Genomic DNA, 18,726 nt, shown 5'->3' on the forward strand with positions numbered 1-18,726 from the left:
AACTTGTGAGGCAGTGCTAATTTTTTTCCTTATAAATGGCCAACAAAGTATAAATTACCATACTGGTAATTTATTAAAAATTATGTTTTTTAATAAATTATAATAAAATATTATAATTTTAAATAAAAATATAATAAAATTTTATACATTTATAAATTAAAAATTTTATAAATTACCGTACTGGTAGTTCATATAAAAAAATACCATGCTGTACAAGCTCTTGGAGCCCTTGCCTTCAAGCCCTTACGGTGAAAATACAGGCATAAATTAGAAATGTTGCCCATTGAGTCATGGGTGAATTTTTTGGTGGTGTTTCTGTGGCAAAAACCCCAAACCCCATAAACAGGTCAGTATAAAAAGAGTTTATTTTTTCGCATGCCTTGCAGGCAAGCCCCACTCTTTCCCTGTTATCATTTCCATCCACAGGGCACGTTTGCCACAGTGGCTGTGCCAGCAGGTAGATCCATCTGTAGGGCCTGAAGCGGGGGGGCACCCGTTAAATTTTAACCCCATGTATGAATATTTGCAGGGTCAGAGCCTAAGTAAGACCAGCGAAGGTGAGGAGATGAAGCTGGAAGTCTCATGGCTGGAATTCAGTTCACATGAAGGGGAGAGCTGGATGGGTTCCCGTCGGGTTCCTGTACGGCGCTGGCACTTGGGCGGCAGTTTATCCACGTAGGAAGACAAATCTGGGCAAGGCAACAATGAAATGTACTTCACGCAGCAGGCCAGCATGACTAAGAGGTGTCTTTCTCCCCGGTTCTGTTTTATTCCATCCTTTGGCTCGTCCCTTTTTCCTCCTTCTCTTTTTCCCCGACAGGCTCCCTCCTCCTTCTCCTCACCCATCGCCTTCTCCCCGGCGGTGCCGCACCGAGTAACCCCGATGTGGGACCCCCCGGGCCGGTGGCAGTGCCCCCCTTCGCCCGCCCTCCCCCCTCCCTTCTCCCCCCGGGGCCCCGCCGGTGCTGGCTGGGCAACACGGGGCCTTACCCCGCCCGCCGCTCCTGCCTCCCTTTCCTTGCGGGCCGCGGCCACGGAAAGGCTCCCGCTGTCCCCGCCGGCCCCGGAGTCCTGCCCTCTCCCGGTCTGGCCCTATGCCGCCCCCGCCCCCCCGCCATGCCGTGAGCCGCCTGCCCGCCCCACACCGACACCCGTCCCTCCGCCCGCAAGGCTCTGTCCCGGGCCATGACCCGGCCCGGGGACCGGCCCCGCCCCGCCCCCGGTGCGCGACCCCGCCCCCTCGCCCCCACACGGCCCCGCCCCCCGCTCTCCACCCCCCCCCCTCCCGCAGCTCTGGGCAGCAGCGGGGCCGCCGCCATTTTGGAGGCAGCCGGAGTGCCTGCAGCTTGCAGCCTCGCCGCCCGCTGTCAGCGCAGCCCCGGCCGCCGCGCCCCGCCTCGGCCGCGGCCCATGCCCGCCGGGCCGCCGGCCCTCGCAGCCAGGCAGCGAGCCAACGGCCTCGCCGCGGGGCGGAGGGCAGGCCCGGACCCCCAGCAGGTGAGACCCGCGGCTGGGCCCGCCGCCCGCGTCGCCGCCCGAGCTGTCACCGCCGCCCGCCCTCCCGCCGCCACCTGCCGCCGCGCCGGGGCCGGGGCCGGCCGTGCCGAGGGCTGCGCCCCGCCGCGGGCCGCTTCCGCCTTCCAGCACCGGGGCCGGGGCGCTGGGCCCGGCGGGCCGCGGAGGCGGTGTGCGGCCTGCCGCCCTGCCAGCCCCGCTGTCCCCGCCGCCTTCGTCCCCCGCCGCCGCCTCGGCCCCCTCGGCCGCAGCGACACCCCCTCCCACCCCTCAGAGCGCCGGGCGGAATCGGTCACCGGTCCCGTAGCGCTGCCTGGGCTGCGGGGCCGCCCCCCACTGTCCCCGGTTTGTTTTCCCCTGTTGGCGGGGGCTGGTTTTAAATAGCTCGTAGCCCCGCCGGTGCCGGCTGTGCCGCCCCCCCAGCAGCTCCGGTCACAGAGGTCTGTTTTCCAGTCCTTGCGCTCGGCTGTGCCCGGGTCCCACCGTGTCGTTTCTTGCGGTATCTGGGTTAAATCGGACTTTCTGTGTGTGTCAAGAGTTTGCTTTGGGTATCTTTTTTTTTGGGGGGGGGGGGGGGGGTCACGGGGACGTCGACCTGGTGGGAACAGGTAATGGGAACGTGGGGATTCGGGTGTTCGTGACTCATGCCTGGCCAGGGGGTAATTGCTGAAGCTGTTGGGAGAGGTGGTGGTGGCAAGGTCAGAGGTGGGGGTCAGGTGCCTGGGGGGACCTGCTGGCTTCGGGGCTGCAGGGCCTGGAGCCTGGGCGAGGGACCCTGTCAGCTTGGCTTGTGCAATATGTAAAAATAAATGTCCCTGTCCTGACAGAAACTGGGGTAGGAGTTGTAGCAGCAAACAGAATCACTACAACACATAATTTTACAGAAAGATGCTTTCTTGAAGAGGCTGACAAGGGCTCCCTTCTTAATTCGAAGGCCTTGTTTTGCACAAGTTAAAAAACCCAACAAACTAGGAAGTGAAAAAGAGAAACTGAGAGAACTTGGAGAGGCCTCATATATTTCTTGTATCTTGGTCTCTCCCACTTAGTATTTTGAAAACTAAAGCTTGTTTTTATGATACACTTATTTTCTCTCTCAAGAAACAAAGGAGAAGGTTGTCATTCCAGTCCTGTCCAGAGCTACACTTTTGAAGCCAAGCACGTAATCAATTACTAGCAGATTTTTTGTTACAAAGCACTGTTTTAAGAATGATGGGAGAATGAACATTTATGATTTCTCTTATTACTCTGATACTTAAAAGCAAACAGTCTGCAAAAATGCTTCAGTGGTAAAAAAAAATCTGGTGGATGGTAGTATAGCAATTTCCATAGCAACCAATAGTGATATCATGGTAAGCAAAGTTAAATTTTGGAATGTGCAATAGGAACACACAATGATCTGTACTGGTTTGAGTGATAGCAATAAACGCTTGCTCAGGAGAAGACGACTGACTATCGGATAAGAACAGAATGGTTTGAAAGTGAAGGCCTACTTTGTTTTTCATGTGTTCAGTATGCAGACATTTCTTGTGACTTTTGTACTTCGTATTATGTTGCAAATCCAGGGACCTAGGACAACGTCCTGTCTAGAAATAGTGAAAAATTTGTAACGCTGCAGCAGCTTTCTGGGAAGAGCTTGGTCTGGAGCAGAACGGTATCAGACAGGTGGTGCAGAAAACTGCATTGAGGTTTTGGGAGGTACCTGCAAACCTCCAGACTTGTGAGAGAGTGGCTGATGTCAAGCATCTGTTCTGGGGCTGGCAGGGAGCACTGAAGCGTTCTTCTGAATCTGGAATTCAGTAAAGGCTTGGTTGTGTTGCAGGAGGAACAGGTTGAATTTCTAAGTTGGTAGTTAAGAAATTGGAGGCTGTCAGAAAAGAAAACTATTGTTAAGAGCTTATGTTTTGGGTTTTTAGATTTTTTTTCTTAGTAAGTGAGTATCCTTGGTCCATGGGCTTAAAATTATTTTAGAAAACTCCAGGCTGCTGTCACAAGTGGTGTAGCCTGTTTTGCAGTGCTTCCCAATGAGGGATGGCTACAGCCCTTGTGGACCCCTTCTGCAGATGGGCCAACAGTGCTTCTGTGTGGGGCTCCTGCCCCCCCCCCCCCGCCTCACAGTTTGCTGGTTGGACTGGGAGTCAGCTGGAGTGAATTAAATTCGCACTGTTCCCAAATAGCGAGATCCTGAGTTAGAAGGAGGAATTGTTTAGTTACGCTTCCCCTCCTCTTTGGTAGGGAGATATCCCCAGGTGTAGCTGATCATGTTTTTCCATGCTCTGTGGAAGGAACACTTCATTTGTGTTCTCCCCTGAGTTTTATTGGCTATCAGCTAAGGTGTCAAAGGGAAACCAAAACTGTTCTTCCCTGAGATACAGTAGGATGTCAGTGGTATGGAAGAATTTCAGGAAGGAAAGGTGTTATGTTTAAGGAGAGTTCAGGGCTGGGGAACAGAAATGAGCTTTCTTAACTCTGTGTTCCTGCTAATAAGGTGTGTAGAAGTGTAAGTGTAAGAGCTGTAGATTATATGTTAGGGAAAATGACTTCATGTACATAATCAAGTAGTATGTTTTCTTAACACAGTGGCTTGGAGTCTAAAGTGTTAGTGCCTGAAGGGCAGTAGCTAGAACAGTGTAATAAGCTCAGCCATAAAAATGGGCGAACTGGAATGCCAAGAAATAGAAGAGTATCTTGTTATAGTAAATATTTCTGAAACAATAGTAGAGTGACAAGAATAACTGGGAAACTTGGGTGTAAATGACACAGGAGAAACAGATGAGGTCAGCGAGTTGAGAGCTAAGTAGGAACTGAGTGGGTGACAGAACTTTTGAGAACTTTATAGGGAGGAGTACTTGTGGGAGGTCTTGTTTTGCTGGATGCAAAATCACTGAAAAACTAGTTGAGGAGAGCAGAGTTAATAGACTGTATTAATGAATGATGTCAGCTCTCCATCTGAGCAGTCAAATATGGAGCCACAGTTGAGAGCAGCAGTCTTTCACTCTTAGCCCTATTTATAGGGTAACACAGTTCTGTTCTTAATTACGTTTTATGGGCTGGGGAATCGGTTTGACTGTTTGTTACCTCCTTTTCACGGAAAATCTACAGATGTCAGTGGGTTTATGTAAGGATCAGGGAAAGAATGTGGCCTCTGTGTGACCAATAGTAGCAACAAAGGAACTGAAGTGTCTTCTTTGATTCAATATTATTAGAAGCAAAAGTATGTTGTCTTTTCTGTCCGCTGCTATGTTTTTAGGGTGCTTGTTTCTTTAATTGCACTTCTCTCTTTCCCTCTGGGCATCTGTATTCCTCCCACCATCCTCCCCTCCCCCTGTGATGGACTTCTCTGCTCCTGGTTTTAATCTACTAAACAGTCAGCAGTGCAATAACCAATATTGACATTATTATTACATGCCTTGGCTATTTTTACCTGCCTGTTAACTCTGGTATGGGGGGAAGCTCGGGCAAATAAATATTAGTTATCTTGGGAAATGAAGCTTTCATAGCTAAGGTTTAAAATCTCAGATTAAAAAAGCTCAGGTTTTGGTGGAATTTGAATGCAACACACGTGGCATACATGGCGTTTGGATCAGGTCTGCAAATGGGAAGTTTGACATTACTGGCTAAATTAACAGTGACGTTCTATCTTTTTGCTTATTAATGCCATTTAGTCCTAGATAAAGCTGAGACAGTGCAAGTAGTTACAATAATAAATGGCTACATAGCAATGCCTAAAGCCTAACTAAAATTGTCATCTTTGGCAGGGTTTGCTTCAAACCAAGCTCCATGTGGCACTGAGCTTCAGAAAGAGGGTTGTCAGCAAAATTAGGATGAGCCAGCTTAGGAGAACATAATGTCAAAAGAAGGAAGTTAAAATCATTAGCCTGAGCATGGAAGCTCTGCAGCTGTTGAGCTGTAACTGCTGACTGTTACTAATTTTCCCCTCTCAATTTCTCTTTATGTCTACCTGGTTTCTTGTTCTGGGCCTGAGCTGTAAGCTCTCTGGGGAATGGCCGTGCCTCAGGCGTGTGTGGTGCTTTAAGGACACAATCTTATCTGGACAGAAGGGGAAACCGGAAGGCATAGGAAAATAACATTATGGTTAAATGGCAAAGTTCAAGAAGTTATTTGAGCCAAATGGGCAGAGTAAGTTTCCTTGCCTAGGCAAAATAAGAAAGTTCCACCACCTTTTGTTTTGGTAGGTGGCACAGTAGGCAATCTGCATGGTTTGCAAAGAAAACTTTCCAAACATATTGATTGTGTGAATTCAAGGTTTGTGTTCAGTTGGCAATGTCTGCTGTTCTTTCCGGTATGCCTATGCTAGTTGTCTCTATTTATTTTATTTTATTTTATTTTATTTTATTTCAGTTCTGCAGTTTGCTGATATTCAGAGCATTGTGGCCTGCAGTGACACTGGTATCTCTTAAGTCACTTTGATTCTGATTTTGCTGGGTAGAATTAGGAGCAATAGCAGGAAAAAAAAAAAAGAAGCAATAGCAAAAAACTGGCATTGCTTACTGGGAGAAGGACAAAAAAGTGTGAAGACTACAGTAGTGGAGATGGGCTTTCTTGCTGCAGCCTACAGGAAGGAAGAAGGAAATAGAACACAGGATACTTCAGTTTCAGTTTTGTCTTTGATTTCTCTACAGTAGACTTAATTATGTTAGCTGAGAAAATGCATGATGGGTATTCCTTGACATTTTGTGATAAGCGACTTAGATTCTCTTCTGCATAGCAATTTCTTCCTTTCTTTTCATTCCTTATAGTCATGCAAAACCTATAGATTGTTTTCAGCTTCTCACTTTCATGTGCGGTGGGGTGGGATGAGAAAGGTTGTGTTTCTTTAGATGTTTACTTTTCATTTTCTTTGTTCAAAAGATCCTCTGGTATACCATTTAATGTAATTCTTTTATGTTAAGACAGATTAATTTTTTTTTTAGAAGGATAATTGAGACTATAAGCTAACAGGTTGCAAATTGTATTCTGTCTGCCTGAGCCAGAGGACTAAGGGCGCAGTTCCACAGCGACATCAATGGGCCCGAGTCCAGGTTGCCATGTGTTGGCATTAATATTTGTGTGGTATGGCACCTCAGAAAGCTGAGTGGGCTGAGTGCTGACCCTTCTTGGAGGGAGCAGTTTTCAGCTGGATCAGCTTCCTCAACCAGCTTGATGTGTAGTTGCATAAACAACACTGACACAAGGGAGGATTGAGGAATGCATGACCCAGGAAGGATAAGAGTAGAAAGAGCAGGTCTCTTGCTGTCTGGATTTAAATAGGGTGTGGTTCAGTTTAACTAATCTTAAATTTGTTGTGCAACATTTTCCTGGTTTGTCCCTTTGTGTTAGTGCTGGTTCTGTACTTGCAGGGAGGCAGTCTGGCAGAAGACTACCTTCCCTTCCCCTGTTTGTTTTTTGCTGGTTTATTTTTCTGAACAGATGAGCACTGCTGTTGGAACATCTGCTGGGCAGTTTAAATATGAAGGGGTTGGGAGTAGTGGGACTGCAGCAGTGTTAACAACAACAAAAAAAAAGTGTTAACAAAAGCTGTGATTCCATGTTGGAATAAATCAAGCTAAGCTTAGTAAATAGAATATCCAGGTCATCCTCAGTCACAGAACCTCAGTTCCTGAGCCAGAGTACCCGATTAACAGTCAACAGATGCTCAATCAGCACTCTATTTAACAAATTAGAAAATACTTAATGATGGATTACAACTTAGTTCTGTTGCATGTTATCCTTATTTTTTTTAATTTGATATGGGAGATTGTTTTTCTTAGTGCTCAGTGGTTTTCTACTACTTTTGCATTCTCCCAGTCCTTTACTATATCACTTTTTAGCATTACATTGCTCGTGGTATATCCAACATTTTATTTGATCTTATCTTTTTAAATGTCTTCCATGACTTTCTAAGCCTACCCCCCCCCAACGTTGTGTTTCAGACTCTGCCTTCACTTTCAAGGGGCTGGAGACCTCTCACCGAAGTTTGCACATCTATGATGTAAATGCCTGCTTCTGAGGTAACCATTTAGGATTCCTTTTTTTAGTCAATGGAGAGAAACATGCTTACTTGCTTTTGATGCAGAAGTCCAAAATAGAGCTGAGTTTTGCTGTAGAAGTGCTCGTTTCTCTTCTACTGCAAAGGGAGTCTGGGTGACTAATTCAGGTTAGTCATCCATAGTATAAATATCTACATGTTAGGTGAGACAGATCCTGCTGCAGAATACTCAACTTGATAGGCAAAGATTCTGATGGGGACCTTAGTGAGGTTGCCTTCACACCCTCGATGGATTGTGAGGTGAATGAGACATTAGATACGTTTTGCGGTGTGCAGTGCCCATAGCTCTGCTTGATGAATCTCCTTCCTCTTTCATAGCTGACTGATAAGTTTGAGGTTGAAAGCAGTGTCTATAAATGATCCAGAATCATATGGTTATCTATTTAAAATCAATAGAATAAAACAAACTTAAGTTTTTGTCATGTATGTGACCAGCACAGTTGATTTTCCAGATTCTCTTTGAGATGTACGGATGCTACCCAGTGGAGTAGCTGGCTATGTAGTGTTTTCTGCCTAGCTGGGGTCATGAATAAGCAGAAAGTTCCATGGTGCAGAAGACAGGATTTCTCCATATCTCTTCAGTACTTAGTATGAAGAGGACTCTAAGCTGAAAAGAAGTTTTTCACTGTTTTAGTAAATGTAAAATACTGAGTTTTCCCCTTGTACTCTCTCTAAAGACTATTTAATTATGACCAGTCTTAGAGACTGCTATATGTCCTGAGTTTTGTGAAGACTCAAGGATGAAGTAGCAGAGTAGTTTACAAAAATATGAAGGGGCTTGAGGATGCCAAATTTTGCAGACAGGCATGTAATGTTTTAGGGATGGGATGCCAGGAACAAATGCATGTTTGATTTCATTGATGTTACACTGTACCCACTGTTTCCTCTTACAAAATAGGCAGCTAATTTCATTACTTCTGTTTTTCCTGTTACTTCTGTCATCTTTGTTCTTACTAACTGTAGTCCCTATAAAATAACTGTTACAAGTAATTAGTGTTCATATCTGTGGTGCTTTCAGTGTGGCAGCCTTCATCCAGTGTATCCGTGGCCTTTCCAGTCCTGTCTTTCCCCTCCATTTTAAATAACAGCACTGCTAAGGAATGTTGTGTCTTGCAGAAAAAAACCTCACAGCTTCATCTTCACTTTTCACGAGTGAAATTTTTTGCTCAATTGAAGTGAGCTTGTAAGTGCTGTTTTATAAAATACCTGGAAGAAAATGTTGGAATGAAGTGGTGCAGTTCCCAAGAACAAAACTTTTATTTTTAGTCCTAGAAGAGAACAGCAAGTAGAAATATTAGTGTATACTTGTGGTTTGGATATATGCTTGAGTTTTTACAAGGAACTGTGAAGTGAAACAGGATCACCTAGTAGACATTTGCCATGTGAGGAAAATACTGTTGCGTAATTGTGGTTTGTTGGTAGAGGTGGTTGCCTGTGCCCTGGTCATGAATATATTATTTCGGGAAAAGCAGAAACTTTACCAAATCACTGACAACCAAACAACAGACCTAGTGTTTGGAGAAGCAGGAAGATCTCAAAGGCAGTTGATAAAAAGAAACAATCTTCCACTGACCTATGCCTTTAAGCTTTAATATGAAAGGCAGTTCTTGCTGGAAGGGAGTCACTACAATTTGTTGGCCGGTTTAGACTCTGGCTGCCTAATGGGGAAGAGATGGGGGAAGACCGGACAGTGTTGATGAAAGGTCTGTGAAAATTCATCTCAGTGTGTGAAGTAATAAGCCAAAATAGCATTGGAAGTGTAATTATTGGAATGGATGCTATGCCTGAAAATGCAAAATATTATGTGTGTTACTGTTAAAGACAATTTTGAGGTATGTGATTAAAGAAAATAGCAGGGCAGAGAAGATAAAAACCATACTGGGTAATGTGCTATATTTTAATAAAGCAAGGGGAAGTCTGATATTATGTGTGGAGTTCTAAATGTATTTCTTGTTCACAGTTTTTGGTGTGTATGTAACTTGTCAAGCTTGATGTCAGGGATATTGATTAGGCCAAGGGTTACTGTGTTTTATGTGTTAAATAAGAGGGGAGAACATTTGTTTATGTGTAATGATGAACACTACTTTGATACACTGTGAAGTATACTCATGGGATTGAGAGAAGACCCTCCTCATGCTCCTGTAGCCCCACGTTGTCTTTCCTGTACCTCATTCCGAGGCAGCAGATGCTGCCTGCTGTCGGGGACTGAATGCCACAAACTGTTTCTCTACAGTGGTATTTCATAATTGAAGCCCTAGGAAGCTTCCCTTTCCCTTACCACTTCTTTGCTCTTACTTGGACTGATGCAGAAGTGGAGGGAAATTTAGCTTAGGCTCCTGACGTTATGCCTGCACCATGTGGCTGAATGCGATGCAGAGAGATCTATGGACGAGTTGTAGAGGTGGGAGTCCTGTTGCCTCGCCTCTGGCTCAGTGCAGCACCGATGTGCCTTCCCTGTTTTTGAAACTTGAGCTGGTATCTCTGTACAGCATTGTATGGCACATGTAAATGTACTGGCTTGCTAAATTGGGAGGGACATCTCTTAGTATGGTGCTTTATCTTGCTCTTCAGATATAGAAACAACAAGAGCATTATTTAAAATGTCACTATGGCATTTTCCAGCTGAGGAAAAAACCTCAACATATCACACCTCCAGAATTTGTAGAAAGCAAAAGGAACTCTTGTCTTTAGAAAGGACCAGTAGTCTTCTGTATTCTTCATAGTGGTCAGGTTGTAAATTAACTGGAAGATATTTCACTTGAGCAGGGTTGCTGGTGAGACCCACTGAGATGCTGGGTGCTCTGTGAATATTACAATGGCAAGTGCTTTCGGCACTGGAGAGGATGCTTGGCTTTGCAACAACGGGGCAGACATTTCTGCTGCTTATAGTGTGATTTGCTTAAAACTCAATTTCCAACTTGGGAATTATTATTCAAATAGATTTGGAGTGTTATATGCAAATTAATATTTTGCCATGACTCCTTGTAACAATATTTAGTTGCAACACCAAGCAAGCTTGAACAAAAAGTTTTATGGTAGTCAGAGATGATCACTAAGATGATACTTTATTCCTGTAGCGATCATAATTTGCATTCTCTGAGGTATTTATAGAGATGAGGAGTACCTACTGATGATCTTTTGTGCAAGATTGATGGTAATTTATTTTCCCAAAGTTTATAACGATCCCTAGAAGTCTTTATTAATCTTGGAAAAATAAATGTCATTCTTTTCAGTCACGTGAAATCTTCACCTTTTTCTTTTACAGATTTAGTGCTTTTTATTAGTGTTTTGGATTATGATTAAGGCCATTTAGTTACAGTGTGAATGACTTCTTAGAATGTGTGATTAAAGCCATAATTTGACATGCATTTAAGCTGGCACTACTGCTGAAAATCTATCCGCTTCTTGCTGCTGCTCATACCCATTCATCCCTTTTCTGCCCTCCCTCCTGGCTGGCACAAGCATTTGTGCAGCAATGTTGTGAAGCATTTTGCGGGAGTGATCCAGTTGAAATTTTCCATCCAGTATTAACAGAAAAAAGGAAAACTTTTTTTTTTTTTTAGCAGTGCAGGTTTAAATATATGGCAAACTGTGGCCTAAAATCATGATCACGTGATTCTGGTTTGTGATTTGAAGAGCAACCTGAGCTTTAATATTTATTTGTCCGGGTAAAGCCCATTGAACTCTGAAGGGTGAGTCTGAGACTTCCAAATGATTGTTTTCCTTTTAAGATGTTTTATGACGAGTGAAGCTTAGCCTATAAATACAATTCAGGTGGTGCTGTGCAGGGGAAACAGGTTGGTGGTCCGTTGTCATACATAAGATTATTTTTTTTTCTTTTCTTCTGAAGTGTCTTAGTATTCATTTTAACTGTAGAACTACTTAAACTTTGTGTGGACTGTGTCTATATGATGTCCTGGAAGATGAAGGAAATTGAAAATATATGTTGTTTAATATCCTGTTGTAAGGCTCTGGTTTGTTACGGTTTTGGCAAAGCGATACTATGCCTTGTTTGCATGTAGCTTGCTTGGTAGCACAGGGCAATGTCAGAATATTCTGGTAAAAACTGCAGCATGCAAAAGGCTGAACTGTTTTTACGTAGATAAAGGCACATGCGTTTTTGAAGCTTTGAATTTGTATAAAGGACCATTAAAGGAATGTAAGCAGTTGTTTTTCTTGCTCATTTGAGGACATCGTGATACCGATAAAATAGATGTATCTGAAATGTACAGCTCTTGATCTCCTTGTAAAGCACAACAGGAAATGTTAGTTTGCAAATGCTTCTGCTTTGCTATCTAATAGTCTGAGCGGAATGATGTTTCTTTTGTAGTAATGCCTTATTCTGTGTGTGCGGCAACAAATAAAATACCTAGGGTCTGTAGATCAATGTGGTAAATGACTTCAACAAACTGGGTTTTCTGAAAAAAGGTGCTGTGTGCCCCAGTAAACGCCAGCATCTTACTTCTGAGATGCTAATCTAATTAATAATAATTATTTCTGAAGGTTTTAACTGTGGTGATCCAGGAAAAAATATAATATGTTGCTTAAACAACATGTAGTAAACAGTCTCAGTGGCATCAAAGTCTTGTTTACTAATGTAAGCAGTGCAAGGGAATGAGGAGTGGAGTGTCTGAGGAGTCCTGCAAGAGATGTAAATCAACACTTAAAAAAACCCCATGATTTTGTTTTGCTTGTTTAATAATGATTGCGTGTTAGCTTTTTAATATTCAAATCAAGTTGCAAATCTTACACTTAAAGGTTGATCTTTAAAGTGAAGCACAGAAATCCCCCTGGGGTTCCTTGAAGATGCTGCTGCCCTGCTTTCATGGGGGAGACAATGTAAATGGAGAGTAGTAGCTGAAAATATTTGACTAGTCATCTTGTTAAATTATTAGTGATTGAGTGAAGTGCAGGGTAAAAATCGGGATACCTATGCCCTTATAGATAATGTGAAGCTGCTAGGCTGTGGAGTTTATTTCTTTGGTGTGTGCTTAGTTCCATACGCTTTTGATTTACCTAGAAAAAACCCCACCTTTTGTGTGCACTTATGTTCACAGTGCATTTGGTATATTTTTCTGTCTAGCTTTTTCCTGCATTTTTTGAAGCACTGCAGTTCCTTCCTTGGCTGGGTGTGTTGAATTTAATTAAAAATGTAACATTTAAATAAAGAAGTCGTGCAACTTTTGTCCTTAGCATGGGGTAGGGCATCAATTAGAAGGCTGTTTAACTAGATACTAGATGAGGATAAAGTTGATCATCAAAACAAAGTACTTCTTGATATCATCTCTTTATTAGGAAACTTCAGAAGCATAGAATAATTAGAAGTAGCTCTTAATTTTGTGTGCATATTTGTACAACAGACAGGCCTTCATAATTTTTTGCCTACAGCAGTTTTTTATTAAAAGAAAAAACCCAACACAACCCTTACTGTGCTGGTAGACCAGACTTTGCAGTACTTGTGATTTACTGTTTTGTCCAAGGAATGTAAACGTAGATGTCTCTTTCATTTGTCAGTTAGATGTTAAGAAAAAAAAAGAAGAAATTCATATTGCTAGTTCAGAAGAGAAAAACAAAAGGAGGCTCTTGGCTAACTGGTGAAATACTATTTTGGTTAAGAATAAATTTAACTGAGAATTATATCTAAGTGTTTTCCAGTCACCAGCTTGGACTAAGCAATCTCTCAGGAAGCTGAAACGCATCTTTATTATATGGTAACATTTGAAGTTTAACAGAATCCTTTGTTTAGTGTTTCCATCTTCTTCCCAATGTGTTTGCTGTGACTGTGCACCAATGGGAGTGCCCCTTGTAGTACACGTGCCCTCCAAGGTCATATACAGTTTCTGAAGCGTGGTTTGGGGCAGAGATTTTCCCCTGCTGTTTTCTGATGCTGCGGCTGGGCAAGAGAGTCACAAGGCAAACCCTGAACAACGTGGCAGGAGAGTGCAGTGCCAGAATGCTGCAAAGACAACTGTTAAGGGAAAAGAAGCTGCAGGTACCATGGCAATAGGAGTGTGTTAAGAGCTGGCTGGACTGCCCGCAGGGTGGGTGTATGCAGCAGGTATGGCACAGGTGTCCATGTTGGGAAGTGTAACTGTTGCTGAGTATACAGTGCTGGATTCAGTAGTACTGAAACACTAAAATCCAGATACTGAATCTTTCCTGAAAATGCCATTAATAAAGTGTATTTTGGCCTTTGCTTAATTGGTACCACAGGGTTGGGATACCAGGTTGCTGTAGTGTGAAAAATTTTAGTTGGGAGATTTGACTCTTCTCATTGTTCAGGAGGCATTTGCTTGTGTTTGGCAGGATGATTGCCTGTTTTTTCCTTTTTGAAGTAGCTGAAGCTTGGAAGGCAGAAGCAGATGCCTGCGCTGGAGCTCAGGGGTGCACTGCACTCACTAGAGGAAGCTATTTCCACTCCAGAATACCTTGACAGGCCATTCTGCCATTCAGACAAAGCTTTGCTGGCCTTCTGCTCTGAAAGTGGCCTACAGGCAAAATACTATTTTGTTTTTTGTTTTTGTTTTTTTAAAATATATTTTTCCCCTCCCAGAGATGCTTCCTTCACCTGTACAAAACAGAAGCTTCTGACTGACTGTTCACCTCTGAAGGTTATGAGACTTTGAGGGGGTAGAAGGAAGATGAAGTATTGAAATACTGATAAACTAAGTCCATGTTTTTTTTCACTAAGACTGAAACATGCTATAAGATACTTAAAACCTGTGAAAACTAGTATTTAGGTTACCCCAATATGAAGATAAAAGCTAACTACAAAGCTAACTGAGTACAATAGAGACAATTTATAATTTTGTATGCTTAGTTGTAGGAGGGAATAAAGGCTGTAATTCATTTCTGTGTTTTATGTTCTTGAGACTTTGATGTGTACATGTGCAGTCAGAGCTTGGCAGAAGTTGCCAAGATCATAAGAGTTTTATGTCCAGTGGGATGTGCGTGCTAACTGGTGTGTGTGTGGACAGTTGCTGGAGCCATCATTGACTCTGAGGACTCTAGTCTGTCCTGCTTTGCCTTTTATTCAGAGTTTATAAAAAAGGTTTGGGCAAATGACCGAGGGAAGGGAACAAAGGGAATAGTGATGAATCAGAATATATTTATATAAAATTGTGATGTTAAAATAGTTGTTTTGTTCATGCCCTGCAACTTTTAAAGGTGTCCTGAAACTGCAGCGATGCCTCTTGCAGAGTTCTGTAGAGAGCCCTTTATAGACAGTGTCCCTTGGCTTTATTTTCACTAAGCCTATAGCTGGTTGTTTCCAGTGAAGATGAGCACATTGCATGGTCTTCGTTTGGGAACAGAGAAGGTTGGTTTGGACTCATTCAGGCTGCTGTGTTAAGGACAGCCGGTCAGCTCACCTTAGTTGCTCATCTTACTGCAGCTACTGCTTGTAAAATTGCATTCTTACACCTAAAAGGCCTACTTCAGTTTGCTATGTGAACTGTTATTTATTTCACAGGCTGTGACCCAAACCTTGGATTCTGTTTTTTTCATGGCTTTGTGCTTTGTCTTTTGTTGTAGAAGCTACAGTTTGTGTGGCACAGTTTCTGTTGGAGCAGGTTTGCCTAAATGTTTGATCTTGGGAGATTAAGGCTCTTTATACCTATAGAAGACAGATTTGTGTCTTTTACTCTTATGCTTTGGACTTCATTGCTTGCAACAGATCGTACTTAAAATAATGCCTATCCATGTTAGCATTACTCATGAAAGCATGTGGAGCATGTCAGATAACGCTCCATAACATCTATTTTTGTTGTTGGGTTGATGTGACACTTTCATGCTTGATGAGGGACTGACGTAAAGCCTGCCAAGACTTGGCTTTCAAAGGGTGTCTGCAAGTAGGTTTCTAGAGAGAAGAACATTCTTTCAGGTGAGAGGCTCCTCTGTAATAAGTTTGAATTTTCTGTTACCATCAAAGATAGCATGACTACCAAGGGCAGGCATGATACCAATTTGAATTTAGAGCAGTGCATAGTGATGGAGTCTTAAGTCTTTCCAAATTATAGATTAGGTGGGCTAGAAAGAAGTATGTTGGTGAAGAGGCGTTCTGTATTTCCTGCCTTTAACTTTCTATTTTTTCTTTTGCCTTCTTGTGGCTCTGTGGATGGCTACTTCACAAGAGAAGTGTAGCTGGTAGGAAGGGGATATGTGACTGCCTGAAAGGGATTTATTTGTTCTCCGTGTAGTGGTGGGCTTCAGCAGCTCCAGTGCTTATTAGATACGGCAGGAAATCCCCAGTCCTGCTTTAGTTGTCTGGAGAACCTCAGACCGCTCAGGTATAATTTCATAATAATCTAGAAAAATCACTTCTTGAGCTGTAGTATTTATTTATGTAGCAAGCTTTTTTTTTTTCCTCCGTTGGGGTTTTTCACCGTTATTCATGCCTTGTGTGAATGTGAGAGGAATTGATAGAGGTCTTTGATTTAATCTTGGCTGTGTTATAAGATGAACAAGGAAATTTTTTATCAACATTGTTTCATCTTGGGAACAAGCACTGAGAGTGTATTCCTAAAGAGTCTGAATTAGGATTCTAAAGAGGTTGAGAGCAAGCTCTAGAAAAAAAATGAGTAGCTTGTGGTTCTCTTCCCCTGACAGACTGCAATGTAGATTCTGAGCATTTTGAACCCAAAGAAGAGTAGATGGCTGTAAGTCATCTATTACCTGTATTGTGGGTGTAATTCAGCAGCATGGTGCCGCATCCAGGCTCTGCTGGAATGGGGCTTGTCATCCTGTACCATCTCCACCTATGTTAGGTTGCTGATAGTGATGGGTTCATGGAGCTGGAAGGTGAGGCCAGGATGGTGATGGGACAGGAGGTATGGGTCATGGTGAACTGCAGCGGTAGGTAGAGGCAACAGGTGACAGCCAAGAACCTCATACTGGGGACAGGCAATTGCAGTAGGGTGTGAAGGGATGGCAGCCTGGGGTGCGGCTGTGCAAAGCAGCTGTATAGCATCGATGCTTCAGTACCAAAAAGTTGGAAGTAGTGTGATGCAGAATACTGTAACACAGGTAGTCTGTGTAGTGGAAGCAGCTGCAGGTCTTTTGACAGGTCACAGCAGTGAAATCCTCAAGAAACCGAAGTGGTGTGTGCAACAGCAGAAGAAAAGGAACTGCTGAGTGCTGTTAGTGCACAGGGCCTTAGCAGGTGGAGAGAACTTGAGGTATTGAAATACATTCAGAAGATGCTAACATCAGATGCATGCTCTCTGCAGTGTAGGTTAAAACATCATCAAGACTTCTATGAGTTTGTCCAGGCTAAAATCCCTTCAAACACAACAGCTGGTGATAGATAGGAACTGGAGAAAGAGTTATTTCAAAGATACTGTTTGTGCCTGGAGTACATTCTTCAGTTGTCCTGAATGGATTCAGTAACAACTTGTTCCTTGTTTCTGCTCTTAAATGCATAATACTGTTCTGGTCACCTCCAATGCAGAGCTGCAGTTGTGAAGTGCCTGCATCCTCAAAAGCTTGATTCTTCCCTCTTTGAATGATGCATGCTTACTTCTCCCTTGATAAAAAACAGCACATCTTCTGGAAGGATGAAAGGAAATGCATCTGGGATGTGCTGTGTGACGCACAGCTGTGAGGAGTGCTTAACAGACCTGCAGTGCCAACAGAGGGACCTCAACAGATGGGAGAAATGGGCCAGCAGCAGTCTCATGAAGTTCAGCCAAGGGAAATAATGCAAGCCCTGCCCCTGGGGAGGGATAATCCCATGTGCTGCCAGTACATCCTGGGGTGAGCAGCTGCAAAGCAGCTCTGCACTGAATGGCCTTCGGATCTTGGTGGCCCCAAGGCTGGCCAGGAGCCCGCAACATTCCCTTGCTGTAAAAGTGACCAGCAGCCCTCTGGGGTGCATTGTGGAGAGTGTTGCCAGTGTGTCAGTATAGGTGATCCTTCCCATCTGTTCAGCGCTGGTGGGGTCACATCTGGAGTTCTGGGACCTGTGCTGGGTTCCCCAGGACAAGACACATGGACATAGTGGAGAATGTCCAGCAGAGAGCCACAACGTTGATTAAGTAATTGGAGCATTCTCCACTTGAGGAGAGGCTGGGAGAGCTGGGGTTGTTCATCCTGGGGAAGAGATGGCTCAGGGGGGATCTCATCAGTGTGTGTAGATCCCTTGTGGGGGGAGTGAAGATGATGCAGCCAGGCTGTCCTCAGTTGTACCCAGAGAGGACAAGAGGCAGCAGGCACAAATTGAAATAATGGCAGAATGCCTGAACATAAGAAAACATGTTTTTACTGCGACAGTGGCTGAATCCAGGCTGCCCAGAGATGTGGTGGGGTCTCCGTCTTTAGAGATGTTGAAAACCTGCCTGGATGCTGTCCTGGGCAGCCAGTACCATCTGACCCCACTTTGAAAAGCAGCAGGTTGGACTGGATGATCTCTGGAAGTACACTTCTATCTCCTCTGTTCTGTGGCTGTCACTGTTACAGGAAACTGCTGGCTTGTGTCCTCATCAAGGTAAAAGCTGCCAAGCTGTAAAGGGTGCTGTGCATAACTGCTCTTAATTTGCGTGAAGCTGCCATGCCTTTGTGTTGTGGAGTCTCTTGAGCTTTACTGTACAGAGCAGCAATCGCTTCAGGATTATTGCATGCCCTGAGACCGCTGTTGGGTTGTAGCCCTCAACAGGGACAAGCCGTTGCCTTTGTTTGCATTGTGTTTTGGCATAAGAGTCCACGATGCTTCTGGACGCACGTGTGTTGTCTCCTATCGCAGTGCGAGCCCTGGCACCTGCTGAGGATGGTCTGTGAACTTGTCGGTGCAGCTGTCGCAAGCCCAGGGTTACGCAAGTGTCAGCATCCAGTTCTGTGGGATGTACCACAGTGCATAAAACAATACAGTTGCTCTTTACATACATCTGTTTGTTCAAAAACAGTCTGAATCGTTCTTGCGGTATGTCCCCAGTGAGTACATGCCAGATCAGAGTCAGTACTGCAGAGAGTGGTTGATGGTATTTTTTTCTTTGTATTTCCTGGCTTTTGCAGAGTTAGCATTAGCTGTGCTGTCATTTGCCAATTAACTCTGTATCAATTTCAGGTTTGGATGAGGCTTAATGGACTGGTTCCATGGTAGTCCATATGCTTGCTGATTTTCTTTTAAGCTACCTCGGGTGGGAAATACTCTTCACAGAAAAAAGGAATTG

The 18,726-nt window shown here is 43.8% G+C and overlaps 1 protein-coding gene and 1 long non-coding RNA gene across 3 annotated transcripts in view; one reads left to right on the plus strand and one right to left on the minus strand.

Annotated features, from left to right (window-relative positions):
• Positions 1-347: 347 nt before the first annotated feature.
• Positions 348-1,199, minus strand: LOC129736160 (uncharacterized). The gene is made up of 2 exons (XR_008732398.1): positions 991-1,199; positions 348-689 (listed from the first exon to the last, which is right to left on the minus strand). It is a non-coding gene; the product is annotated as an uncharacterized LOC129736160 (long non-coding RNA).
• Positions 1,200-1,294: 95 nt separating this feature from the next.
• The window catches only part of PPP6R2 (protein phosphatase 6 regulatory subunit 2), a 106,937-nt gene continuing 89,505 nt past the window's right edge, over positions 1,295-18,726 (plus strand). Inside the window, exons 1-2 of one of the 2 annotated variants that reach the window (XM_055711561.1) lie at positions 1,295-1,497; positions 7,446-7,523. The gene's annotated coding sequence lies outside the window, so the exon portion shown is untranslated. The remainder of the gene's footprint in view (positions 1,498-7,445; positions 7,524-18,726) is intronic. The other variant, XM_055711559.1, reaches the window with a different exon arrangement.

The sequence above is a fragment of the Falco cherrug genome, chromosome 5, assembly GCF_023634085.1.
Source record: "Falco cherrug isolate bFalChe1 chromosome 5, bFalChe1.pri, whole genome shotgun sequence".
Taxonomy (NCBI): Eukaryota; Metazoa; Chordata; class Aves; order Falconiformes; family Falconidae; genus Falco; species Falco cherrug.